Here is a 27,146-nt window from a genome sequence, read left to right as displayed (position 1 = left end):
ACATATTCAAATTAGTTTTAGGCAAGATTTCTAGTATGTCTTCACAGGGTTTTTCACATGGCTTAGCCTAAATTCCCACAAATGTGAGCACTGACCTCTAAGGAACATGAGAAAAATAAGAAAAGTAAACAAATCTGGTATGATTTATATAAATTGGCGACTCGCATTAGGATTCTCTCCTGTGCACTAATCTCTCTGAAGCCACGGGGACAGGGAGACCTTAAGTCACTCCTAACAGAAGTTGGAAGTGCCATGCAATCTCCCATCGCCCACCCAAAGCTCGCACAAAAGTCGGGTGAAGGCATCTTGAGCAGTAAGTCAAAGAAACCTGTCTCTGAAATGATCATTTCGGGACAGCAAACGAGTACTCATGTTCTGTTTATTGGTTGCTTATTCCTGGTACCCAGATGTGAAAAATGCCATCAGCAACATGACCTAACACTACAAAGCGTAGCGACTTTGAGCGGAGGGAAGGAGGACTCACAGGTTGGTTGTGAATGAAGACAGAGCGGTCAGGTTCCACGTCAGCCCCTCAGCCCCGTCGAGTGCAGACGGATGGGGGGAGGAGTTCATGGGAGGTTATCAAGAGTAAAGGTGGGACCGGACGTGGCCGCGGTTGTGAAAATTGCTGCACATCAGATTCTGGTTCTCGTGAAGGTTTTACCCAGGAAGCAACCAGATGATACCCTGGAGGAAGAGAGCTCACTTGGCAACAGCAAGCAGATGAGCAGGAGAAAAAACACTTAACAAAGGCTGAGAGCAAGTGAAACAGTATAAAAAATGTTTTGAGAGCTGAAAGTGTTAAATACTTGTTTTTTAATTAATTTTTTTTATTTTTGAGATCAATGTGGATTCATATACAGTTGTAAGAAATAATACAGTGTTCCCAGGTGCCCTTTACCGTTTTTCCCAATGGTAACATCTTGCAAAACAATATTACATGCAGCATGTTGACATTCAAACAGTCAAGATCCAGAACATTTCAACGGCCCAAGGATTCCTCAGATTGCCCTTTTAGAACCACATCCACTTCCTTCCTACCCGTGTTCCCTCCTTAACCACTGGCAACCACTGATCTATTCCCCATTTCTATAGTTTTACCGTTTCAAGCATGTTCTATAAATGGAAGCATATAGTATCCAGCCTTTGAGAATTTTTTTTCACTCCAAAATTCACTGCAAATTCATCCTGCATTCACTGCATTCACTGCAGAGTCTTCCAGGTATCAGTAGTTGATTCCCTTTTATTGCTGAGTCATTGTATAGATGGTTCATCATTCACTCCTTGAAGGGCATCTGGGTTTTTTTCTGGGTTTTGGCTATCATGAATAAAGTTGGTGTGAACATTCACATACAGTCGAAGGAGAGAAAAAATAATTTTCCCTCTAGTCTTTTCAGTTCTTGGCTGAGACCCTCCCACCGCCCATTATACAAGACAGACTGACAGAAGTAAAAGAAACAGAAGTTTGATAACATATATACCTCTTGCGTACATGGGAGAGACCCGGGAAAACTGTGTCACTACCACGTATACGGAAGACGTACGTATTGTAAACTTCTATTCTTTTTCTCTTGCTAATTTGTCCTTTATTGCAGGGAGGTCTCAGCCAAGAATCTAGAAGGGTAGAGGGAAAATTTCTTTACCTCCCCTACACAGTTATTGGTGTGGACATAAGTCTCCCATTTCTCTAGCATGAATGCCAAGGAGAGCCACTGTTGGTCGCATGGTGATTTTGTATTTAGTTTCTGAAAATTTGCCAGTGTATTTCCAGGGTGGCTGAATTACATTCCCGCTAGCGATTTATGGCGTATTCGTTGGCTGGGCTGCGGTAAGGGTCATTTCTGTTGTTCTGCCTTCCAGTTCACACATTCTTTCCTCTGTCCCTTGCGTGCTGCTGTTGAGCCCAGGCTCTGAGATCTTTATTTTGGTCACTGAGTTTTTCGAGTCTACAATTTTCATTTTGTACTCCTTTCATTTTTTTCCCCTGAAGCTTTCTATTTTTCATTTGTTTCCATCATGTTCATAATTGTTCACTGAGGCATTGTCAGGTGGCTGCTTTAAAATCTCTGTCGGATAACCCCGAATCCCTTACATCTTGTTATTGGACTCGCTCGGCTGAATGTCTTCTTTTACACAGTTGGAGATTTTTCCAGCTTTTGGTTTGGCAAGTGATTTTTCAACTAACGTCTGGACCTAATGTGCTTTGTGTTGTGAGACTCTGGCTCTTATTTGAACTCTGTTTTAGTTGGCTTTCTCTTCCCCCAAGGGAGGTGGGGGGGGGGGGGACATCTGTTCATTACTGCCAGCCGGGCAATCCAGAAGTCCAGGGTCCCCCACTCAGCCTCCACTGACACCAGAGGTAGGGAGCGTCTTATTTCTGCTGGCAGGTGGTGAGAATTCTGGCTCCCATGCGGTCTCCACTGGCCCAGAGATGGATGGAGGCAGGACCCAGTCACCACTGGGCAATGATGAAAGTCCCGTTCTTCACCGGGTTCCTCTATCACCACCCCAGCAGGCAGGGAGAGGGAGAGACACTGCTGGGTGGGGGGTACACGTCCTGGCTTCCTGCTTGGCCTTTGCTGCCCCAGGCACTGGTAAGGCTACAGTGGAATGTGGTGCGTGGCTAGAGGTCAGCAGTTATTGTCTACAAGTGTTTTGTCTTGCTAGGCCGTCCCTTTGACGGCCTTTTGGCTGGAGAGGGCAGATTTTCTTAGAATTTTCTGTATGTGCCCACTGGTATTTCAGGCTTCCGGTTTATTTAGCTCCAAGTCTAGGATGCATGAGACAAAAATAGGGAGCCTGCCATCGTGTCATTCTTCTGGCCCCAGGGTCCCTAGCCAGTCTCCTTCCTTTCTCCACCTTTCAGGTTCTTAGGTTTATTTTATGCATAATGTCCGGGGGGGTTGGTTACACTTAGCAACTACAGGACAGAGATAAGTACATCTTCTTCCCAGAAACTCTGATTAACTTTTATATTATTATTGCTATGAATAGACTACAATAAGATACTTATATATAATTCATAACATAGCATATTACTATTTATTTATACTGTACATGTATTAAGCCTCTATTATCCTACATGGACTTACATGTGTTTGTGTATATCCTGTGATAGCAAACATAAGCTTTCTGGAGCAGAGATTGACGTTATTATTATGAACTGCAATAATCCCTTAGTCTTTTCCTCCTCTCCATCAATGTGCCTTAGATTTTCTAGCTCTTATGTCCCTTTGGGAATACGAATATCCCCCGGACCCCCTTCCCAAGCTGCCTTCCACGGAGACCACCAGGGAAGGGCAGCGACTTCCAACCGCCGAAGGAGGGGACAGAGGTTCCTGCGCGCCCCGCCCCCCTCCGCGTGCCAACACCAGAGACGCTGCTGCTCCTTGACTGGCACCTTTGACTGTGAACTGTCCTGTGCTGTTAAAGACACCCCTTATTTGCGTGGACAGGGGGAGCACGACCACCTCTCCAAAGACCACTTGGATCAGAACGCCGCTGTGGAACCTGCAGCAGGTGCCGTTTACTGACTCCTGCAAAGTTCAATACTTTAAAATACCGACTGGGATGCTGGTCAGGTTTCTCCAGAAAAACAGACCCAGGAGGACGTTTACGTATACAGAAAGAGATTCATTGTAAGGAACAGGCTCACGTGATTGTGGCAGCTGAGGGGGTCCAAAATCTGATAGGGGAGCTGGCAGACCAGAGACCCAGGAAGGGGTTACAGTTGGAGCCCAAAGGCATCTGCTGGCAAACCGGGAAGTTCTGATGTTGCAGATGAAATCCGAAGGCACTGTGGTGTCAAAACTCCCTCTCGTCCACTGGAGATCAGCCCTGGTTTCTACTCAAGACTTCACTTGATTGTACAAAACTCCCTTGCATTATAGAGGGCAATCTGCTTTACTCAAAGCCCACCAGTTTACATGTAAACCCCACCCAAAAGCACAGAAACAACCAGAATAATGTTTGACCAAATACGTGGGCACCATGGCCCATTCAAGTTGAAACGTAAAAATTAACGATCACAACCAGTAAATAATTTTCATCCTCCCAGATGATCGCTAAACGAAGCCAAGACGCTCAGAGATGAGGCTCTTGGCTTACGTGTTTCTCCTTGAATGAAATACGATTTTTCCCTCCCAGTCTCGGTAATTTTCTGTGTGTGAAAATAGTTCCTCGTCCCCGTCCTATCAAAGATACCCAGTTATTGGATCCACTAGTCAGAATGGCCCACATCACTTGTAACCTCATGATCTGTTGCCCAAATAAAAATTAGGCTTCGTTCATTGATCTGCATATTCAGCTGACAGCACAAATGTAAATTTTGGCAAATTCAGCCAACAAGTTTCTTACCAAAGAAAATGAAAAGGGAACATCTGGGTGGCTCAGTCTTGGTTTTGGCTCAGGTCATGATCTCACTGTTCCTGAGTTCAAGTCCTGCCATCAGGCTCCACGATGATAGCACGGAGCCTACCTGGAATTCTGTCTCTCCCGCTCTCTCTGCCCTTCATCCACTCTGTCTCTTAAAGTTGTAAAAATTTTAACAAAACAAAAAGATGAGGGGCGCCTGGGGGGCTCAGTGGGTTAGGCGTCCGACTTCGGCTTTGGTCATGATCTCTCGGTTTGTGAGTTCAAGCCTCACGTCCGGGTCTGTGCTGACAGCTGGGAGCCTGGCGCCTGCTTCGCATTCTGGGTCTCCCTCTCTCTCTGCCCCTCCCCCAGTCATGCTCTGTCTCTGTCTCTCTCAAAAACAAATAAACATTAAAAGAAATTAAACAACGAAAAGATGATACCTGCCAAATGTCCCTCGCAGCCCGTACACCATGTCTCCTGTTCACAGGGGCGTGGTTTATTCACTATGATAGTGAAGCCTTCATCCATCAGGGTTTTGCCCACTTTTCAGTTTCTCAGAATTTGCAGAAACAATGAGATTTTTTGGCTGTGTAGAAATTTTTGACGTGGAGATGATATGATATGATACGATGTGATGTGATATGATAGATGTGACAAACCGGGTGAGAACCAGCAGGTCAACGCAAACAAGCTGTGAAGTAGGCGGACGCTTTTGGAGAGCTGGAAAGGAATCCCCACCTGTCCAGGAACCTGTGATTGGTATTCAGTAAAATCCCAAGGATTCCAGGCTCGGTTTTATCGAGCGGATATTTAGTTGGATGTCTTCACGCTGAACTGACACAAAGGACAGTGTAATGTGGGTTTGAGAAGAGCAGAGCTGCACGTCAAAGTGATTTTTCTTTAACCGGTCTTCACCACTACATCAAAGAAGAGAAGAATGTCCTAAAGGCTGCAGGCAGTTCAGTGAAGTATTATTGGAACAGGAAACAAAGAGTAAAAATAACCTACAGAATTATGGGACAGGAAAAAAAAAAAAACATGTTGTTAGTTTTTATTAAACATAGATCATCTGCTTAATTTGTCCTATTGTAATCATCTTTTTTAAAAATATTACACGTATGTGTCTTATGCATACACAATAACATCGTCTACACAACTTAAATACCCAATAAGAAGTTTACGTTTCTCTATCAGAGGACAGAAACATTATAAAATTATTGTTATATTTTCTCACATGTGTATTTGTTAAGTCCTGCTGTTAACTACCAATCGCCACTTTTAACTGGTCCCATTGTTTTGATTAAATAACAGTATTCAGGTAACAGAGCAGCAAATAGAATAATATAATTTCAAATAAACACTCGTTTTTCATATTTTTATGGTAATGTGTTGGAAGTATTCAGTTTGTATTTCAGGTTTATGTTTGTTCGTTTCCACTTGGCACGGCTCTGTCCTGGGTCGGCCCTCTAAAGCTGGCCTCGCGGGCACACTCAACTCCGTGGTGCTGAGGAAGGGACGCGACAAATACTCCGAGCGCGGCAGAGCGCCCTTGGGCTCCGAGAGGGCTCCCGGGGAGAGAACCGGCCACCAGGTCTGCAGCAGGTGCAGCGCGGGGCGCGCGCGGCGGGGGGCGGCGGCGCACGACCTTGGACACCCAGACTCGGCCCCTTCTTGCCCGCTTTCCGGGGGTGCTCACCCCCCGGGCCGCAGAGGGGAGCGGGCGGCAGGGGCGACCCTTTGGTTTTTATGTTGTTTGTGAAATATAAGGAAGATGAAATCCCCGAAGTCAAGTCCAGCGTATTTTAAGAAAATAGTTGTTTCCGCCCGGTTTCGAACCGGGGACCTTTCGCGTGTGAGGCGAACGTGATAACCACTACACTACGGAAACGGCCGTGGGTTGGCTCACATGTTTGTACCTCTGACTGCACATAATTAAGATTTTTTTTTTTTTTTTTTTTTTTTTTTTTTTGCCTGCATGAGCCCGTCCAGGAAATGTTTGTTGTTATGGTGCATTTCTGCCTCTTCTTCCTATTTATGAAAAAAGAAAACCGCCATAACCAAACAAAGGCTTCACCCAGGACCCCAATTCTTGCATCATCCTGGAGAATTCGGGGAGGGGGGGTAAATTAATAAGTTGTTATTTTTTAAAAACTGTTCCTAGTTTTGACATAGAATTGGCATACAGCACCGTATGAATTTAAGATGTACAGCATAATGATCTGACTTCCACCTATTAAGAAATGATTATAACTGGAGAATTTGATTTCAAGACTACCCCATGCTGTCTACACCTGTTTCTCTGTCCCTGCAATGGGGATTTCTCTCTTGGTGACAGAAAGTGACTCTGGGAACCAGGATTGAGCGGCCTGAGCACAGGAGATGGTCAGAAGCCACGGACGCTTTCTGCCCCAGCGTCTTCCTTCGCAGGTGAGTTGAGTAGAAGTAGTCGTGTGGCTTCACCTCGCTACCAGGCTTCTGGGACCCACAAAGGAGGTGAAATGTTTAGGGAACACCATCCCAGGCGTGGAATGCAAATGCAAGAAGTCTTTGTCCTCAAGGAACTCGGAGTCCGTAATAAGTCTTCTTTACAGAGTCATAGAGTCACGATATCTTTGTTGTACTGTCGCTTGCCCAAACTGACAGCTGGTAGAGACAAGCGTCTCTAGGTTATGTCATCTCGCCCTTGGGTCTCACGCTCTATCACAGTTGAACTGGACGCACGCTATTATGCCAACCAAATGGGCGATATTTGGCCACAAAATGTAATGCCACGGTTGCTCTTGATGAGACCGTGTTCTCAGCCTGAGAACAAATCTTTCTAAATTCATTGTTAAAAGCTGAACGGACTCAAATACAAACGAACCGACTCAGGTAAAAGGTAAATGTCTGTCTTGGGGAATGGGTAAGGGTAGGATAGTGAAAAAGGCAAGGAGTAAATTGCATAAGAATTTAGTGATACGTGGGTCTGTGTCTGAGTCAGAGATTTTGCTAAAAATTAGAAATATCGAAGACTTGATTTTTTTTTTTCTGGAATGGAATAAGCTTAGAAGGGGGAACCATCACATCTCTCAACCATATTTAGGGATGTTGTTCCCCACTTCCAGATTACAATCCCCTAGTAACTGGTAGAAGCTTCCTATCCCAACCTGAAGTAGGTCAGTATCCTCTTGTCTGAGGTATTTGTAATGGCCTCTCTGAGCTCCTTGTCTTGCTAAGCTCGGCTGATACTCTCCCGGATCTGTCACGACCACCTCTCTCCTTTTCTGAGACCCCAGAGGGTCAAGTACAAAGTGTGACCCATGAGGAGGTGTGGCACACGTCAGAATAACTGCATGATTTTCCCAGTTTATATTGACAGGACCCTGGCAGTTTTGAATGGGAATGGCTCTCGAGTGGACAGGATCAAGGCGGCAGGAAAATAAAGCTGCATCACACAAGCTCACCGACACAGTCTTACTTGGCACAGGTATCCAATTCAGTGTTTTAACTCAAGGGCCTGGGAGCAGCTCCAAATTGTCATTAATTAAAACATTATCATTCATACGTGATTAATGTATGGACCCGAAGTTAGGGTGAACCAACAGAATGAAATTGAAACATCAGTATTTCCTCCGTGTATGGAGAGCAAACCCAAGGCCTAAGAAGATTGAAATTCTAGAAGGAATTTGTCATGGGCTTCTCCGGGGGCAACTAACTTTCACCCCGGTTGTGAGAAGTAAGTTCATGAGGAGCGCCTCAGGATCCTTGAGTTGTTCTCGGGTGGCTTTTCCTCAGAGGCCAGAAATGACAGGGGGGCCTTGCTGACCCTGACCTGGAATCCCCACACGTAACAGAGATGACTGGAGCCCAGGGTGACAGGGGCCAAATGTTGGCCATAAACTGCCAAAGACTGGATGGGTGTTGTCACGAACTCGGTGGCGTCTCCTGAAAATCCACATGTTCTAGCCCTAACCCCCTATGTGACTGTGTTTGGAAGCAGGCACTTTAAGGTGGTAAATACGGTTAAGTGAGGTCATAGGGTGGGGTCCTCATCCAACTGGACTGGTGTCCTTGCTTGAAGACAAAGACACACCGGAAATCTCTCTCCAAGTGTGCACAGAGGAAAGGCCATCTACGGGCCTAGAGGTCCCCCCAGAAAGCAGTCCCGCACGCACGTAGACCTTGGACTTAGTTTGTATGAGCTCCCAGACGGGAGCCGGTTTTGAAGGCAGAGAAGTCCAGTGTCCCTTGAGAAACACCCCTGGCACATAGACAAAAATTTACACCCCTGTTCTTCCTCCGAGCCTTTCCTAAAAGGACCTGTGTCCACTTAGCAAAGTGACTGTGCGTTAGGGAAGAGGAAGTGGAATTTTGGGGATTGCTAGAAAATGGCTCCGGGCTGGCATTGATTCCTAGAGATACAAAGCATCACGGCGGCCCACCGAGCAAGACAGGGACTCAGTGAAGCCTTGCTTCCCATCTGTCTCGCTGTGGGCATGGTGGGTCCCGAAACCTTCCCTGAACCCATTTCCCTAATTCCAGACGGTAACTTTAATATTACTTCCATGGCTCACGGAGTGAATGCTACGATGGCAGAAAAGGCCAAGTGGAAGCCACTAGAAACTCCTCTAACGATGACAACAGTGAAACAACAGCAGAGATCACAGAGGTTAGTGCCAACATCGGGGACTAGAAAGCGACAGGGTAGAGATTCCCTCCGTCTCACTATTCTGTGATTGTATCTGTATCTGTATCTGTCGTCGTAGAAGAGAGGTCGCTCGTGCAGGGTGACAGAAGCTACTGTCAGTGTCGTCGAGGGGTTGTTCCCATTGCGCGTGCGATTCCAGACGCCATTTCATCCGTGGAGAAATTTAACGCGGGCACCTAGCGTGCAGCCGCGGGCAGGGCTGGTGCTGTGTTCTCTGTGCCTAACCGTCGAACCCGCCGGAAGCAGTGGACTTTCCGCTGGCTCAGCCAGCAGCCCCCCTGTCTACCCCACCTCAGGGCATATCAACACTCCCATCCCACGGCCTAAGTTAGGCACGGAGACCTTCACCCCCAAGACCATGCCCTAAAGTTGAAAGCTGATTCTTGTTTGACACATGGACATTTGAGGCAAATGTATATTTTGCAAACTGACCACAAGACGAGCGGGTGTGCCTTTCCAGAACTGGCTCGGTCTTGTGGGCCTCCTTTGTGTCTCCAACCCAGTCGTAGTCCACTCGGGCTGCTGTAACAGAGGCACCATAGACTGGGTGGCTTACACGACAAGCATGTATCTCTCGAAGTTCTGGAAGCTGGGAAGTCCCAGCTCAAGGCAGGAGCAGATTCTGAATCTGGGGAAGTGTCCTTCCTGGCTTCCTGGCTCATAGAGGGCAGTCTTTCTCTGTGTCTACACCTGAAGGAATGGGGGAGCGAACTCTCCAGGGTCTCTTTTATAAGCACCTATTCCCATTCTTGAGGGCCCCACCCTCGTGACTCTATCACCTCCCAAGGCCCCACCCCCAGGTACCATCACCCTATTGGGGATTAGGGTTCAAGGCACCAATTTGGGAGGAACACGCATAGTCCACAGCAATCCCCCGAACACCCACTTCCTTTTCTGACTTCAAATAGGTTTGGTGCAGAGTAAGTTGATGCGAGCCTCCTGGGCACGGTGGCCAGTGACACGAGGGGTCACAGGTCGGGCTAGGGTCACCGTCCACTCCTGGCCACCTCAGTTTTCTTTCCTGTCTCTTGTGAAAAACATCTTTCTTCCTACATCGTCCAAAGAAGTGATACTGAACCGTGACACTAAAACTAACGCTGAAACGAGTTACCAAAACATCTTGAGAGGAAGTCACCGTCCCACAGTGGTCTCGGCTGTCAGCTGAGGACCTTCAGAGGCATCAAAGGAGCCATCTTCTAAGATTTCTTTCCTTCTCCCCCTTCTTCCTGAAACTGAGAAAGGAAGTTGACTGAGCAGGACTCTGGCAAACTTTAAAATCAAAGATGCTTTAAAGAAAATTATGATAATTTACCAGTACGTTCTCTTCCAACTGTTTCCCAGTTCAGCAGCGTCTACACCCGCTCAGCTTCTCAGGGCCCTGGGCTGGGGAGTCAGTCCTGGAGGAGAGAGAATGAACATCTCCTGGGGGACGTTGAGTTGGACAAGAACACGGCAGGTTCCCGGCGACACCGAGAGTCTGAGAAATTTGGAAATTAAACTCCTGGAGAGGAGACAGGAAGGAAGGGGTAAGCAGTGACAGCTTGTGGATGGGTCCTTTTTAACAAACAGCCTCCTTTGTCTGTTTTTTCTGCAGGGACATCTGAATTCCTTGTCAGAGTAGGACTAGGGGAAAATCAAGATCTAGCTGAGAAAGAACCACAGACATTTCAAAAGACACTTGAATTTGTGGATGGATTCCACCGTGTTCGTCCCAAGACACCTTGAGCCTCCAAAGGGTTCTGCCAAAGGCCCTGAAAATTAAACCAATGAAACTGCCCCGTGGCCAGCCTTGGGTTGGTCCTGGGTCTGTTGCAGAGCTGTGAACTGGTTAAATGGCAAAGCTGGGGACAGAGACTGGAGATTGCCACTACACAGTTCCTCCACTCAGTGCTCTTTGCCACGAGAGGATTTCCCAGTGAAAACCACTCCTGGAAATTACGCTGTAAGGAGAACTACATGCAGGCCCAGAAAGAAAATACTCCTTTCTCTGCAAAAATAAAATACACGCACACACACACACACACACACACACATACACACACATGCACACGCACCCTACAGATACTTGAAATTGTACTCCCAGACCCAAAGGAAGAAGTTTAAGCTACTTGAACTCTGTGAATTGGGACAAAATAGTCCAAGGTTGCACCGTGGAGACAGGCCTTCTCCACTTCTCCCGGAACACCTAGAGCAAATCAAGACCACTCCCCAGCAGGCCTGGAAACCAGGTGTGCACTCCAGGTGTCCGTGCCCCTAGGACACTTTCCAGAGCCCTCTTCCTGTGGCCCCAGCCTCCTCAACCGACTGGGAATGGCGATTGGCTCCCTCTGGTGCTCCGGGTGAGGCCTCCCTCAGAGCCCTCGATGGATCGATGGATCGCTGAGTTCCAGAAGGGAAGGCCCACTCACCCTTCCAGAGGAGGCCCCTGGGAAAAACAATTCTGTCCCCCACCTCCTCGTTCGTAGTGTTTTCTTGAGCTTTTCATTCTTTTTAGTAGGTGCGTCAAAGCCTGAAGTGGCCTGTGGGCACCTCCTGCCCCCTGCCCATGAGCCCCTCAAATGACTACTGTCGTCCTGAGTCCACTCATTATCCTTGAGGGCTGTGTCGTGTAAAATCTATGCATGATCTAACACAAATAGATTTCCAATGGTAACACTGGAGGCAGATTGCCCTGACCGTCGCTTTTATGTTAAAACGACCCTTCTCGTTGTCTTCGAAATACGCATAGCACTCCACTGTGGAGTTAGGCCATAATTTATCCAAATAAATAATTCTGAATAATTAGGTTTTTCCCAATCTTGTTATTACAATTAATGCCACAGAGAATAAACTTCAGCACAATATGGTCTGTCGTGTGTGCAAGTCTACGGGGTATATTTGTGGAAATGCTGGACCCGAGGGTATGGGCGTTCGACATGTTGGTAAGATCCTGTCAGATTGCCCTCCGGGCAACAAGGCAGAGTATATTCCATGGAGAGCACGATTAAATAGGAGGTTGGGCACGAATAATACAGCTCCCTAATTCACTTCCTACCAACTATGAATCCAACCAGGCAATCCATGAAGACTGTAGAAAAAGTCTGAAAATCAAGGATTCTTGCGATGCTGGAAGATCGCCTCCTCTCCAAGAGGTGAGATTTTGCAGCCTGGGGCCTGGCAGGATGGGGGTGAGGTGAAGGCGGCTGGGGGTGCTGAGTGGAGACGCCTGATGCAGGGGCTTGGGCATGGTGTCCTATCGCGTCCACTCAAAGTAAATAGGCCAAAGGCGCAGAAGCAACCAGACTGCAGCAGTCAGGGCCTTGCACGAACGTGTGTTTCTTTGTAGACAAAGGCCTGCGTGCCAGGCTGTGATGGCCGAGTGGTTAAGGCGTTGGACTCGAAATCCAATGGGGTCTCCCGCGCAGGTTCAAATCCTGCTCACAGCGCTCTGTGGTGCTTTTTCTATCCAAGTTCTAGGATGAAATTCTCACAAAGCAGTCTTCTCAGCTTCTCTTCTTATTCCACGAACTGAGAAGTAGGAGGGGAGTGGGGAGCTTCCTATCCAGAGGGCTGTGTTGGTCCCCCCCACCTTTTCCTATCCAGAGGGCTGTGTTGGTCCCCCCCACCTTGGTCCCCCCACCTTGGCTTGGGCACCACTCAGGTGTTTGGGACCCTTACCCTTACGTCCTTGTAGGAGGGGAGTGGGGAGCTACCTATCCAGAGGGCTGTGTTGGTCCCCCCCACCTTGGCTTGGGCACCACTCGGGTGTTTGGGACCCTTACCTCCTTGTCCTCGGTCCTTGTCCTCGTCAGAAAGCCTGAGGTTTAGCACTCAGAAGAGCCACTTGCTTTGTAAGGAGATTGGGAAATCCGAAGGCAGACCCAGGGGCAAAGACAAACAGGAGATTTTGTTTTTAAAACTCTTGAATAAAAGTCCTTGTGCTGACAATAGAGATGTACGTAAACTTCCTTAAAGAGTTCTCTGGTATTTGAAAAAAGGGAAGGGGAGGGGAGGGAAGGGGAGGGAAGTGGAGGGAAGGGGCCGGACCTAACGCAGGCTGGTGGGAAACACAAAGCTCTAGGATCAGAAATAGCCATGAGATTTGCAACTACGTGGATGGAACCGGAGGGTATTACGCTAAGTGAAATTAGTCAGAGAAAGACAAAAATCATATGACTTCACTCCTATGAGGACTTTAAGAGAGAGAACAGATGAAATAAGGGAAGGGAAACAAAAATAATATAAAAACAGGGAGGGGGACTAAACAGAAGAGACTCATAAATATGGAGAACAAACTGAGGGTTCCGGGAGGGGTTGTGGGAGGGGGGATGGGCTAAATGGGGAAGGGGCACTAAGGCATCTACTCCTGAAATCACTGTTGCACTATGTGCTAACTAATTTGGATGTGAATTTTAAAAAAATTTAAGAATAATAAAAAATTAAAAAAAAGAAATATCCATGAGTGTGTGTCAACTGCTCTCTAAAACATCGTATAGAAACGAGGAAATTGAAGCAAAGAGAAAGTCACAACTGGGCCAAGGCAATGAACCCAGTGGGCCAGGAGTCTGCATAAAGGCACCCTGAGACCCCGGCGCCCATGCTTCTGGCTCTCGGGGGAGAGCACCACCCTCACTTAGAAATACTTTGGTGTTTCCACGTGTCTATTTCGCCTGTATCGAGCCCTTTAATATACCTAGCTGTTTTATGTAACGGTATTCTTTCACTTTATAGCTGTAAACCCAAACGTCGAAGCTTCTATGTGAATCTGGTTCTGAAAACACTTACCTTTGTTGAATTCTTGCCGGCCTTTGGCCTAATTGGGGAGGGTGGGTGTTTCTGAACGTCTGTTCTCAGCATAGAGTCTGCAAGTATCTCTCCGTCTTGAGTTACAGGTCTTCAGAGAGTGAGGTGGAAACATATGATTCATCACTCAAATAAGGTATTTTATTCCACTTTCTTTTTCACGATATCAAAATTTTACATCATAGGGCTCGCTATGACTGAGCCACACATAGCATCAGTGTTAAGCACGTAAACAAAACGAGATGGCTGACGGAGCCATGAACCAGCTGTGTAAACTGACGGAACATTCACGAGTAGAAACAGGCAAGCACATAGATGGAAAAATGCAAACCAGTCATCCTGCCACATACGTGATGCTTCGAGGCGGAAACCCCTTTCATACACGTGACTATTTCCAGGGGATGTAACTTATACAAGCTAACCACAGAGAGCCCATCAGTCAGCTTTGCCGGAGTCCACAGGTCTTTCTTCAACTCACTTCTGCCCGCATCACAAAGCAACTGCGTGCTCGACGATTCCGATGAATGATGGATAATCAACACATAGCAGCCGAGGGGGCCAGTGGCGCAATGGATAACGCGTCTGACTACGGATCAGAAGATTCTAGGTTCGACTCCTGGCTGGCTCGTACCTCCTCTCTTTTTTCCTCCCTCCTTTTGGTAAGAATGTCTTTCTGTGTAAGTTCTTCAAGTGGGTAAGAGAAACAGATTTTTAGTCCTTTGGAAGGCACTTGCTCTGGTCTGGCTCTTGAGCTCACGTGGTGCTGCCACGCCACCCAGCCGGGGCTCTCCAACAAGTCTGAATGGATGCTGGAATTGTCTCTCCTCTCAACTTCCCTTTTCACCTGCTTCCTTTTGCTGATACTGAGAGAGCTGACTGAAGGATCTTTGGAAAGACAGCTCGAAGATCAAATAAGGAATATCATTCGACCATAAAAAGGAATGAGGTTCTGATACATGCTACACCCTGGATGAACCTTGAAGACATCATGCTACGTGGAAAAAAAAAAAAAAAAAGCCAGACACAAAAGGCCCTCCTGTATGATTCCATTTCTGTTCAATGTCAAGAACAGGCACATTCAAAGAGCTAGTAGCTGCCAGGAGCTGGGGAACCGGGTGGAAAGGGACAGAATGGGAGTGATGAGTATGTTTTGCAATTAGATCATGGCGATGGTTGCACAAGTCTGCATATACTAAAAACCACTGAACTGTGCACTTTCATGTGAATTTTATGGTATGTGAATTATACCTTAATTTTTAAAAACCAAAGAAGTGTCAAAAAATAAAAAGTGGCCTGTATCTTCTTCACTAGGTTGTCCCCCGTTTGGGCAAGGGCCCTGCCTCTTCGGGCTCTCTCTCCTGCACACTTTCTGTCCCTCGGTCCCCGGCCCGGCCCGGAGGAAAGAGAAGGGACGTCAACCGGAGACATGTGGAACCGAGAAAGACGCCGCCGCGGACCAACGAAACCAGAGCCTCCCGTGGACCCTCAGTTCTGCGTTCTCCGCAAAGGTTCCCCCCGCCCCGAACACGCACGAAAGCGACTGAGCCTCCTTGTCCCCGCCGCGCCCCGCGAGGTCACCCACGGCGCGGCCGCCTGGCCGCGGCAGGCTGAGACTGAGGAACTGTTTGCAGTCGCAAAGGGTCCGGGACGGGACGGACGAGAATGGGGCCTGACGAGAGAGAGGGGAGGGGGTCGGGAGACGAGGGGGCGGCGGCCCTGGGCGGGGTCTCCCCGAACAGGTGCGCCTCCCTGAACGAACACGCGCTCCCGCGCTCGACCCCAAAGCCGGGGCAGGGGGAGAGGCCGAAGCCCGGGCGGGGAAGGCGCAAACAAGCAACGGGCACCTCGGCTTGCGGATACGCACGGATTTATGTCACAAAAACGCGGAGGCACGGTGTGCGCCGTCACGGGTGCTGGCGCGGAGAATGAACCTGCCACGCGTCCAGACCTCCTTCGATAGGTACACGGGCCGTCGGGCTGGAAGTGCATTACAAGGCGGGAAGGAGGGACGGATGGTCTAAGGGGTTGGGAGCTTCTAGAGTCGGTGCTCCTCAAAGTTTAGCGCGCAGGAAAGCCACGGAAGGGGGAAAACCCGGCTTTCTGCGTCTCGCTCCCCGGATTCCACGCCGGTTCCTGCGGTGCAGCCCGGGACCCGTCAGTGAGAGGTGCGCGCGCGACCGTCCCGCAGACCACACCTGCGGTGGCACCTGCTCTACCCGCTCTGTGCAGCCAACACCGACGGGGGACATCCATCCACCAGAGGTTGGAAAAAAGAAAAATAGAGCTTCTCCACGGAGGTGCAAATCCCCACTTCAGCTTTATTCCGCTGTGCTTTGACCAAGCTAATTAATTTTAAGGGAACCGATCGTTTCTCTCCTCAGTTTTCGTTTTCCTCAAGATTTTGTTCTAAACGTGTACATATCACCAAATACTTTATTTCATGTTGGTGGTGGTGGCTTGTTTTAGAAAGAAGTCTATTTCCACCTCCCCCTCAAACCATCAAAAAGACCTTTCGTAGAATAATCACACTATTGGGCGTAAAGGAGGAAACAGGCTTTTTCTTTTCTTTTCTCTGATCTGCAGGTTGGGAACTCCTCCTCCCCATAAAAGCATCAGCTGAGATTATTTTTCTGAGAAGAGAAAAGTTTTTTGTTTTCCCTCAGAATGTTCTAGAGCTGCACTGTCCAAAACAATAGCCATTAGCACATGTTTCTAAAACTTAATTCAAAAAAGAAAGAATGTGCAATTCCTTATTAATGGAATAATGTTTGGGATAAAAACGTTACAATCAATCACACTTGTTTATTTATACTTTTTAAATACGGCTACTTGGAAAATTAAGTTTACTTATTATATGGTATTTGTTAACTCCCACACCCTCTTGTGGTTATGGATGTGGTAATATCAGTAAAGTGCCATCACTTTGCCAGGGTTGTGGGGGGTGTCACATTCCAAAGAAATTGGTTTCTATGCCAAAAAATGAACGTGCTCTTCTCCAAAAGCAATTCCTAGTGTGTGAAAGCGAAACCTTTTCGTACTGTATTTCTTTTCCTGCTTTTCTTTTTCTTTGCAAGAGGGCTGGTTAAAGAGCCTGCTTGGTACACAGATTGTGGATGGCAATTTGGTGAGGTTCTGTCTACAGGCTTCGTCATCTGGAAAATGTTAGTCCTAGTTTTGTTGAAGACCATTTGGAGGATTTATACGTGATGAAACCTGAGTTATTCAATTGCTGTATAATGAGGAAGACAAAGCCTGACGTTTACTGCGTAGAGGCAACTTCCGAAGGTGGCAGGAACAAAAGTTTTCAAGGAAGAGCCAGGAAGACTGGGTGGCATGTGTCAAAAGTTCCATGAAAAATCACTCTTCGTAGCACACGACTGAACCACCATAAACTGTTACCTGGACACCAAAAAATTCAGAATTCTCATCTGACGACGATGCTTCTCCCCGATGCAATGAGATTATCAGTGATTTGGTTTGCAATAATTGGATATTTTGTCCTTGATCTATGACTTTACATTTGAGAGCTTGTAATAAGAGCTCCAGCAGTTACTGGAAACCCTTTTTGATTTTGTATGATCCCCACAACTACTCTTAATTCTTTTTGTATCCTGGAGTAGTCACCATATGTGATGTCCAATAATTACTTGTAAATGGATCAGTGAATATCCAATTTCCTTCCTTCACTTTTTTGGAAGTCAGTACAATAGAGCTGGAACAGGCTGAGGGCTGTAGGAACTTCGGGAACTGAAGCAAAACTCTTCCTCCTGCAGTGCCTCTCCAGCGCCCTCTACTGTCAAAATTTCAGTGCCTCTACAAGGAAAAAAATGTTAAGGCCCAGATCCCTTTTCAAAAAGCTGTCTAAAAAGACAAATTTGCCAAACATAAACTATTGCTACTTCATCAAGATAAAAAGTTTATGCACAGTGAAAGAAACAATCAGCAAAACTAAAAGGCAGCCTATGGAATGGGAGAAGATATTTCCAAACAACATATTGGGTAAAGGGTTAATATCCAAAATCTATAAAGAACTTATCAAACTCAGCACCCAAAAGCCAAATAATCCAGTGAAGAAATGGGCAGAAGACATGAATAGACACTTTTCCAAAGAGGACATCCGACGGCTAATAGACGTATGAAAAGATGCTCAACATCACTCATCATCAGGGAAACACAAAGCAAAACCACGATGAGATACCACTTCACACCTGTCAGAATGGCTAAAATAACAATACAGGAAACAACAGACGTTGGCGAGGATGCGGAGAAAGGGGGACCCTCTTGCACTGTTGGTGGGAATGCAAACTAGTGCAGCCGCTCTGGAAAACAGTATAGAGTTTCCTCAAGAAACTAAAAATACAATTGCCCTACAATTCAGCAATTGCATTAATAGGTATTTACCCAAGGAATACAAAAATACAGATTCGAAGGGGCACATGCACCCCCATGTTTATAGCAGCACTGTCAACAATAGCCAAAGAATGGAAAGAGCCCAAATTCCGTTGGCCGATGAATGGAATAATACTCAGCATCAAAAAGAATGAAATCTGGCCATTTGCAATGACATGTATGGAGCTAGAGTGTATTATGCTAAGCAAAATGAGTCAATCAGAGAAAGACAAATACCGTATGATTTCACTCATATGTGGAATTTAAGAAACAAAACAGATAAATGGATGGGAAGTGGTGGGGGGGGGAGAGAAGAGAGGGAAACAAACCATAAAGAGACTCTTAAAGATACAGAACTAACTGAGGGTTGATGGAGGTAGTTGGGGGGGGGGGGATGGATGGGTGATGGGTATCAGGAGGGCACCTGTTGTGATGAGCACTGGGCATTGTATGTAAGTGATGAATCACTGACTTCTATTCCGAAAGCCAATATGGCACTGCATGTTAACTAAATAAAATTTAAATTAAAAAAAGGAAAAAATAAAAGGAGGAATTTGGGCTGAGAAGTGTGTTAGGGGGAAAAAAACTGGTTTTTTTCTCCTGCGTGTCTCCTTTACAACTTACACAGAACACTTTACACTTGTGGTCACCAAATGTGTGGGGTTTTTCCTCCCACCAAGCAATTCAACACCAGCTGGATGTCTTGGGTGTAACTCAATTCTGACACTCTCTATCTGAAGCTGGTGTCGGATCCCACAGGTTAAGGGTTCAGTCTCATGAGACTGCGCTCACTTTAGATGTCAAAGGCGAGTTGTGGGCCCCAGGTTACCCACAACTCTGTCCAACTTGGCAACAAATTGGAGGGTCCCATGAGCGCCTCCCCGTTATTTGCTAGCACAGTTCACAGAGCTCAGGGAAACACTTACACACATCTAGCAGGTTATTAAAGGGTCTGATAAAGGATACGGTTGGGCAGGCACCTGTGGTCTGAGAGGATCTCAAGCACGGGAGTGCCTGTCCCTGGGGAGCTGGGGGGAGGTCACCCTCCCAGTACATTGAGGTACAAACTCAAGTGAGTTGAGTGAGTTGAGTTCACCAACCTAGAGCTCTCTGAATCTTACACTTCGGTGATTTTTATGGAGGCTTCATCATGTGGATGTGATGGATCACACACCCCATTTTCAGTCCTTTCCCCTTCTTAAGAGAATTGGGGGCAGGGCTGAGCATTCCCAGCTTCTAATCATGGCTTGGTCTTTCTGGTGACCCTTATCTGGGAGCCACCAGGAGCCCAGCCGGAGGCACCTCAGTAGGACCAAAGACACTCCTATCACCCAGGAAATTACAGGAAAGCCATCCGTCTCTAGCCAAATGATCAGGAAGAGGGCAGCCGAGCAAGACAGACAACTTTCAGACGGGAAAACTCTACTCCAGCAGCACGCCGCAGGAAACACTGTCCCAATACCCCCGCCCTCCCGTTCACCATCTGAAAGGACCCAGTGGACAGCTCAGACCCCCCACCTTCGACCAGCAAGGAGGGTGGCGTTGGAAAAGGCCAGGTGTAACTTGAGACCTTTACCCTTACTTAGTAGGCAGTATCTAGGCCCTTCCCTCCAATTCCTGCCTGACCAGAAGCTCAGAGCATTTGGTGGAGCTCTTAAAGGGGAAATTCATTTTCGGTTGATATGGCTGGGCCAGTTGGTTGGGGAACTCTTCCCCGTCAGCGTCCGTAAGCGGGCTGGGCAGATTTTCAGAAACAAACCTTCTAGTGTGCTGCAGGATACGATAGTCCTGACTATGAATCGGAGCCAAGATAAGATAGAATTCCATTGGTTTGTACCATGGAATACACCTTTCCAATTTGTTGGTGTCTTCCAGGCAGGTGAGCCTCTGTTTTTCCCCATGAAATTATCCTCCAGATGTCCTGCCACAGTCTGGAGGGGTAGTACCCCCCCCCCCATATCTTGAAATTGAGGGAGAGGGTCTGCAGTTCTAAATTCCTTGCAAGTGACATTCAGCCAAATTCTATTCTCACTCTTACTTTCACTGTCTACATATAAATCCCTGCAGCGGCCAATTTTTTAAGTTTAGGAGGTCAGTTTTCACAAGAGAAGTTGTATTTTTATTCAGCTTTTCCCAATTCTGGCTTAAAACAAACCTTTCCTCGAGTATCTCGCCAGCCCTTCTGCCATTTGGTTTTCAAAACTTGGGTGCCGCCCTTTACTTTCCTATGATTGTCCTTGTGTGTTTCTGCTGTAAAAAACACCCCCCTTTCTTTCTTTTTTTAGTGAATTTTTGGATAGAGAGACATCAAATGCTCATTTTTACCACGCCATCATTATAAAGCAGATCTATCTCTGACTTACTGTGATTTCTTATCATGCTGGATTCGCAAAAGATCAGTACCATAATATCACAGGCAATGAATAGTATGGCGTCATTTATGTTCAGATTAAAATCCTAGAGGACTCGAGCTCTCACTTAACATGAATAGAGTTGGAAAGAGTGTTGCTCCTAATCTAACAACCAAAAATCCAGATCATGTGAAAAAAAAATTATAAGTTTCTGTGAATCCATGAAGAGCTGAGGTCTCAGAGCGACCAGATAGTATGCAATCTAAGGAAAACAGTTGCCTCCAAGCAGAGATGGGACATGAGCACTGTCTCACCCAAAAGCAGTGGGATGAAGACGGGGCCTCCAGGCAAGAGGGTCAGAAAAGTCCAGCTAAAATTCATCATTTCGTAGTGAATTGCTGAAACCCAAGTGTTGGCCAGCAGGGGGCTGGGACCCCTGGGACCAGTGTTTGGATGGGCGGAGGGGGGGTGGTTACCCACACTTCACCGAGCACTCTCGGGGGCAGGGCAAGAGCCCAGAGAAAGCCTCCGTCAGTAGTCCGGACTTTTATTTTGACAACCGCAAAACTCCTAAACACTGACAGAGAAACAGCAAACACTGTTAGAAACTAAAGGAAGCATCAAAAAATAAAAATCTCTGCCCCGGGGGGAGTGTCAGAAAACCATACTGGGCCCAGAATACTAGAGAATGTCAGCTGCGGGGGGGGGGGGGGGGGGGAGGTGGGGGGTGGGGGGGCGAGCAGGCTGACTGAGAAAGTCACACCCCAGAGCCCCAGGATCACAGAGCACAAGAAGACTGGGGCTCAAGCCTCCCACACGACCCCCTAGACCAGCGAGCGCTAGTTATCAAGAAACAGAAGTGTAGCGCTGGGGGAAGGCAAGAAACCCAAGGAGAGAAGCCCTCTCTGAAACTTGTACAGAGAAGGCATACAGCTGAGGGTAGAGCAAAAACATTGAAAAAGCAAGAAATTCAGCCTCACCCCAAACCCAAAGCAGAGCCAAAAGAATCTGAAGCCGGTTGTGCTCTGATGGAAAATATAGCAACGATAAAATACAAACATAGCTCAACTCCTGCTTCAATTTCAACCTCACACATTAACAGCCTAGTAGAAGGGACATATCGGTCTCCGGCTTAGCTACTACTAACCTCACTGGCTACAGCCCTCACACTGTGTCCAGCAGCTAGTGAAAAATTATGAGACGCTCATAAGAGCGAGAAGAAACCATTCACTGTCAAGAGACAAAGCAGCAAAATGAGATTCAGATAGGTCTCACATGAGGAAACTGTCAGAAAGGGAATTTCAGGTACCCATGGTTATCAGGTTAAAGGCTCCAGTGGAAAAATGGACCGCATACGTTAGCAGATGAGAAATTTCAGTAGATTGGTGGAAACTAAAAGTCAAATAGATACGCTAAAAAAAATTGTAAAAACCTACACACAGTAACAGAGATAAAGAATGCCTTTAATGTCTCCCCGGGAGACTCTGGTCTGAGGGGCAGTTGAAGGAAGGTCAGTAGAGTCTACCCAGCCTGAAACACCAAGAAAAAAAGACTGGGAAAAAAAGACCATTAAAGAGTTATTGATTAATGCCAAATAGTCTCATATATTTATTGTTGAACTCCCAGAAGGCAAAGAAAGAGAGAAAAAATAGAAAAAAATATTTGAAGAGATAAAGACTGAGTACTTTCCCAAGATAATGAAATTCATCCAACCCCGGCTCCAAGATCAGAGAACTCTAAGCATTTTATATTGGTTGGGGTGGGGGGGACTCTACCTCATAGTCATACTGCTGAAAACAAAAGAGAGTGCTGAAGGCGGTCAAAGAACGAAATACGTATTACATATAGCTGAAAAAGATAAAAATTACAGCAGACTTCTCACCAGAAATTAAGCATGCCGGAGGACAAGGGAATGACACTTGAAAGTGATGAGAGACAAAACAAACAAAACCCCAAAAGAACAGAAACTCTTGACCATGAATTCTCTATCACGCAAAAAAATATTTTTCCACCATGAAGAAGACATTAAGGTCTGCCCAGACACACAAAATCTGAAGGGCGGATGACCAGCAGACCTGCGCAACAGGAGACGTCATGAGAAGGAGGAATTCAGGGAGAAGGAATACGAGCCCAGAGACACAAGAAAGAGTGAATATCCAAGGAGGTGGCTACCCCGTGAAGAAGGTACATAAAAGGAATATTTTTTCCCAATTTGAATCACTCTAAATACGATCGGCTGCATAAAGCAATCGTGCTGATGAGCTGTGGAATGTGCGGGAGAGCCAAGGCGTGGGACGGAGAACACACAACAGAGGAGAGAGGAGCCAGGAGCCCGCTGTTGCAAACTCGGAGCCACTCAAGAAGCAGCATGATGCCATTTGAAAAGTGGACCTGGGTTCGTTGCAGCTGGGTGCAGGAAACCCCAGGGAAACCAGTCGAGGTTGTTTTCAAAGGCAAACAGTAAGGCCACAATGAAGATAAAATTGAATCACATAGAGTGCTCCGAAGTGTCAAAGACAGGAAGAAAGATAAAGGAAAGGAACACCTAGAAAACAGGGTAATGAGACAGTGGATTTTAACACCAACATGTCAGCGATGACGTTACATGTAGGTTATCTGAATCCACTGATTAGAGTTTGTCAAGTTGGATAATAGAAACTCAGACCCAGCTGCAATACTGGATCGACTCCCCAGGAGGGAATTTTTATCTCGCATAAAGTATGCATACCGGGAGTGGGGTTCGAACCCACGCGGGCACACGCCCATTGGATCTTAAGTCCAACGCCTTAACCACTCGGCCATCCCGGTGGCACATGCAAACTCTGATGTCAAAATTACTGAATTAGAATTAATTAGAATTGCTAATTCCTGGAAAGTTATGAATACACCTGGGAAATCTGTGACCAGGCTGTAACATGCCGAGAGGAAACAATTCCTTATAATGCTTCTTGGGGGTAAAAGAAAACTAATGAAAATGTTTCTTTTCAACAACTATTATGTAATCACTAATTTGTACCATACATTACGGCGGGTGTTAGGGAAAGACTGAAATACGCCTGATCTCATGGACCTGCATCAAAATGAGAAATATTATGACATAAAAAACACAGGATGCTACAGGAATACTCATCAGATTCAACTCACTTTGTCACCACTTACGCTCACGAGAAGACCCTTCTTTTAGTGGATTTGGAAAGAAAACCAAAGAGAACAGGAAGTGAAGTGAGAGGTGAGGAGAATGCAGCTGCGTGAACTATGTCTCTAACTCTACAAACGTGGTATCTGTACTTTTCATTACTCATCAGAGAACACTGTTTTGCCTGCTGAATCTCAGCCCCCATTCCAAGCCCGTTGAATCTAACTGTCCGGGTGAGGGTTTCAGGTCTGGAACCAGAGAATAGTTAATATTGAGACAACCTACCCTTGGAGTAAGTTTAGAAAACCCTACTGCATACATATGGAGTTTGGAGTTTAATACGTGACATTGGTTCTAATAAAGGAAGTGTTTTAACCGAGAGTTCCAACTCTCCACTGATGAAGTCTCTTTCCTGAGTACCTACTGTGCGCTAGGCACCGAGCCAGGTGCACGTAATACTAAGTCAGTAACACACGGTCAGACACTTCAGGGAGTGGGCTGATGAAAAACTCATTAAAGCAGGTTCCAGATGGGGATTTGGGGGCTTGTCTTGAAAGTTTGTGAAGGCTTCCGGAATCAGAGATGAAATTAATCCTGATGTAGGGTTTGGAATAGAATTAATGTGCAAACATCACAAAACACCTATTGAGAGCCACCATAATAAATAAATACTCCTGTGCTATTTTGGTTACCTGGAGACAGAACTGCAATATGAGAAGATTGTCAGCTGTACCACACAAGCACGAAAGGTCTAAGCACCGCCCTCCTCCGGCTTGAAACCACTGAGGCGGAAAGAGTCCAGCTTTTGCTGGCAATGCACAGAGCTCACCAAGTTCAAAACCATGTCCTGTATTGGCTGGTAAAGCCACGAGGGAGGAATGTGTCACTCATCTCATTGGTCCATCAGCTCAGAGCTCTGTCTCTGGCCTTTTAGATACTCTGTGCTAGCGAGCCAAGAGATGGCCTAGAAGCTTCTTGCCTTTGCCTGTTGAGGGAGATCCAGGCTGGCTCAATGCCAAGTCCGTGCCTGGGTCAGAGCTGAGCTGGGAAGAGTGAGTGGTGGGTGCAACAAAGGGCATGTCGGAGAAAGGAGTTCCCACACATTGGCACACACCAGGGCTTTTATATTTTTCTATTATTGTGATTCTTTTTGTTGCCAATTTTTTAAGTCGATGCATAATTGACATATGACTGTATTTTCAGGTGTAAAATTTAATGATTAAATATTGCACATTGCAAAACGATAACCACAATAAATCTAGGTAACGTCCATCACCATACAGTTACGATTCTCTTTCTCGTGATGAGAACTTTCGAAATGTACTTTCTTAGCAACTTGCAAACATGCAATACAGTATCGTTAACTGGAGTCACCGTGGTGTATCTTATATCCCCATGACTTATTTCTTTTATAACTGGAAATGTGTACTTTTTGCCCCCTTCACCCATTTTGCCCACCCCCCCACCCTCCACCTCCTAGCAACTGCCAATCTGTTCTCTGTATCTATGAACTCAAGTTTTTGTTTTTGTTTTTGCCTGTTGGTTTTAAGATTTCGCACATAAGTGGGGTCATGCAGTACTTGTCTTTCTCTGACTTATCTCACTTAGCACAATGCCCTCCAGATCCATTTGTGTTGTGTCAAACGGCAAGATTTCGTTCTTCCTTTCAGCTGAACGATATTCCTCGTGTATATTTCCCACGTTGTCGTCATCCGTTCACACACCGAGGGACACTTAGGCTGTGTCCCCATCCTGCCTGTTGTAAACAATACCGCAGTGAACGTGGGACGCATCTATCTTTTCAAGTTAGTGTTTTTGTTTTCTTCTGATGGATACCCAGAAGGGGAATTGCTGGATCTCACGGTAGTTCTGAGGACCCTCCGTGCTGTTTTCCACGGGGGCTGTGCCAATTTACATTCCCACCAACGGTGCATGATGAGAGTTCTCTTTCCTCCACATTCTCATCAACACCTGTTATTTCTTATCTTTTTAAGACTAACCATCCTAACAGGTGTGAGGTGATATCTCATTGTGTTTTTCATTTGTATTTCCCTGATGATGAGTGAGCACGTTCTCATGTGTCTGTTGGCCGTCTGGGTGTCTTCTCTGCAAAAATGTCCCTTCAGATCCTCTGCCCATTTTAAAATGGGATTGTTTGGTGTGTGTGTGTGCGTGTGTGTGTGTGTGTGTGTTTATTTTTTGCTATTAGTTGTATGAGTCCTTTATAATTTTTTTGATACTAACCCCATATCAGATACGTGGTTTGCAAACATTTTCTCCCATTCCATAGGTTGCCTTTTTGTTGACTGGTTGATGGTTTCCTTTGCTGTGCAGAAGATTTTGATCTGATGTAGTCCCACTTGTTTATTTTTGCTTTTGTTGCCGCGATTATTGTGATTCTTAACACAGAGTAGAATTGTCTGTAGAGTTTATAAAATACACTTAGCTAGAGAGTGTAAATACCTAAATGTGAGAGGTAAAAATTAATAGAAACGTATGTAGAAAAGTGTCTTTATGACCTGGAGGTCAGGGAGGACTTAAGGAAAAAAAAAAGTAAAAGCTCCAACGGTTGGTATGGTTTACTTCATCCAAATCAAATGTTCAAGCAAAGGCCACAATGGGACAGTAAATGGACAGGTATGACTAAAGTAAAAGATAACTGAGACATTTAAAAATGACAGCTTAGGGGCACCTGGGTGGCACAGTTGGTTAAGCGTCCGACTCTTGATCTCGGCTCAGGTCATGATCTCAGGGTTCCTGAGTTCAAGCCCTGCGTTGGGCTCTGTGCTGATGGCGCGGAGCCTGCTTGGGATTCTGCCTCTCCTTCTCTCTGCCCCTCTCCTGCTTTTACTCTCTCTCTCAGAATAAATAAATGAACTTTTAAATTTTTTAAAAATAAAACTGACAGCCTGCTCTATATTATGGAGTAAGAAGTCATGGAAATTAGCAAAATCAGACAGAAAATTCAACATATGATGGGTAAAAAAAAAAAAAAAAAAAAAAGGAACAGGGTGCTCATCAAAGCCAAGATAAAGAAGAATCTGAAAAGATTAACAAAGATATCAAACAGTTAATATTGCTAGTAATGTATGCAAATGCAAAATAAAATGAGATCTGACTCTACATATGTTAAGTGTGAAAAATCAGAAAACCGCATGTGTTCTTTACCGCAGGAACGAGGACAGAATAATCCTCGTGTCCTGCTGATGGAAGCTTATGCCGGTGTAGCTATCCTTTGTGAGCTAAAGTTGGCAGCATCTATATCTCCATAGCTTCTACAGTTGTCCCCCAAGTCAGTGCCCCTGGTTCTGTATCCTGAGAGTATTTGCCAGTCGCAGGTGCTCAGGCTTTGTTGAAAATGCTTTTTCGGTGGCTCCTTATGGTAGCCAGAAAGAAATAAGGAAATGGAAAAGTCTGCCAGACCCCAGACCCCTGCAGCCCAGTG

At 46.2% G+C, this 27,146-nt stretch overlaps 2 long non-coding RNA genes and 4 other non-coding genes across 10 annotated transcripts in view; 3 read left to right on the top strand and 3 right to left on the bottom strand.

Annotated features, from left to right (window-relative positions):
- Window positions 1–361: 361 nt before the first annotated feature.
- Window positions 362–27,146, bottom strand: part of LOC109500252 — a 40,335-nt gene continuing 13,550 nt past the window's right edge. The window contains exons 3-5 of one of the 2 annotated variants that reach the window (XR_006597470.1): window positions 10,155–10,440; window positions 4,797–5,360; window positions 362–687 (exon numbers count right to left, since the gene is read on the bottom strand). This is a non-coding gene — a long non-coding RNA (uncharacterized LOC109500252). Of the gene's footprint in view, window positions 688–4,796; window positions 5,361–6,385; window positions 10,441–27,146 lie in introns of those variants that run through there. The other variant, XR_006597471.1, reaches the window with a different exon arrangement.
- Window positions 687–11,891, top strand: LOC102901177. Of its 4 annotated transcripts, none has more exons than XR_006597468.1 (5): window positions 687–1,540; window positions 5,772–5,947; window positions 6,692–6,783; window positions 7,702–7,822; window positions 8,878–11,891. It is a non-coding gene; the product is annotated as an uncharacterized LOC102901177 (long non-coding RNA). The 4 variants fall into 4 exon arrangements; XR_006597467.1 differs by lacking the exon at window positions 687–1,540 and having other exon boundaries at window positions 5,355–5,947; window positions 8,878–9,004; window positions 10,638–11,891; XR_006597466.1 differs by lacking the exon at window positions 687–1,540 and having other exon boundaries at window positions 5,355–5,947.
- On the bottom strand, window positions 6,172–6,244 carry TRNAV-CAC. The gene has a single exon. It is a non-coding gene; the product is annotated as a tRNA-Val (tRNA).
- On the top strand, window positions 12,388–12,468 carry TRNAS-CGA. Its single transcript has one exon. It is a non-coding gene; the product is annotated as a tRNA-Ser (tRNA).
- On the top strand, window positions 14,381–14,453 carry TRNAR-ACG. Its single transcript has one exon. It is a non-coding gene; the product is annotated as a tRNA-Arg (tRNA).
- Window positions 23,291–23,373, bottom strand: TRNAL-UAA. The gene has a single exon. It is a non-coding gene; the product is annotated as a tRNA-Leu (tRNA).

Source organism: Felis catus, chromosome B2 (genome assembly GCF_018350175.1).
Source record: "Felis catus isolate Fca126 chromosome B2, F.catus_Fca126_mat1.0, whole genome shotgun sequence".
Taxonomy (NCBI): domain Eukaryota; kingdom Metazoa; phylum Chordata; class Mammalia; order Carnivora; family Felidae; genus Felis; species Felis catus.
This window is presented reverse-complemented; position numbering and strand designations above follow the sequence as displayed.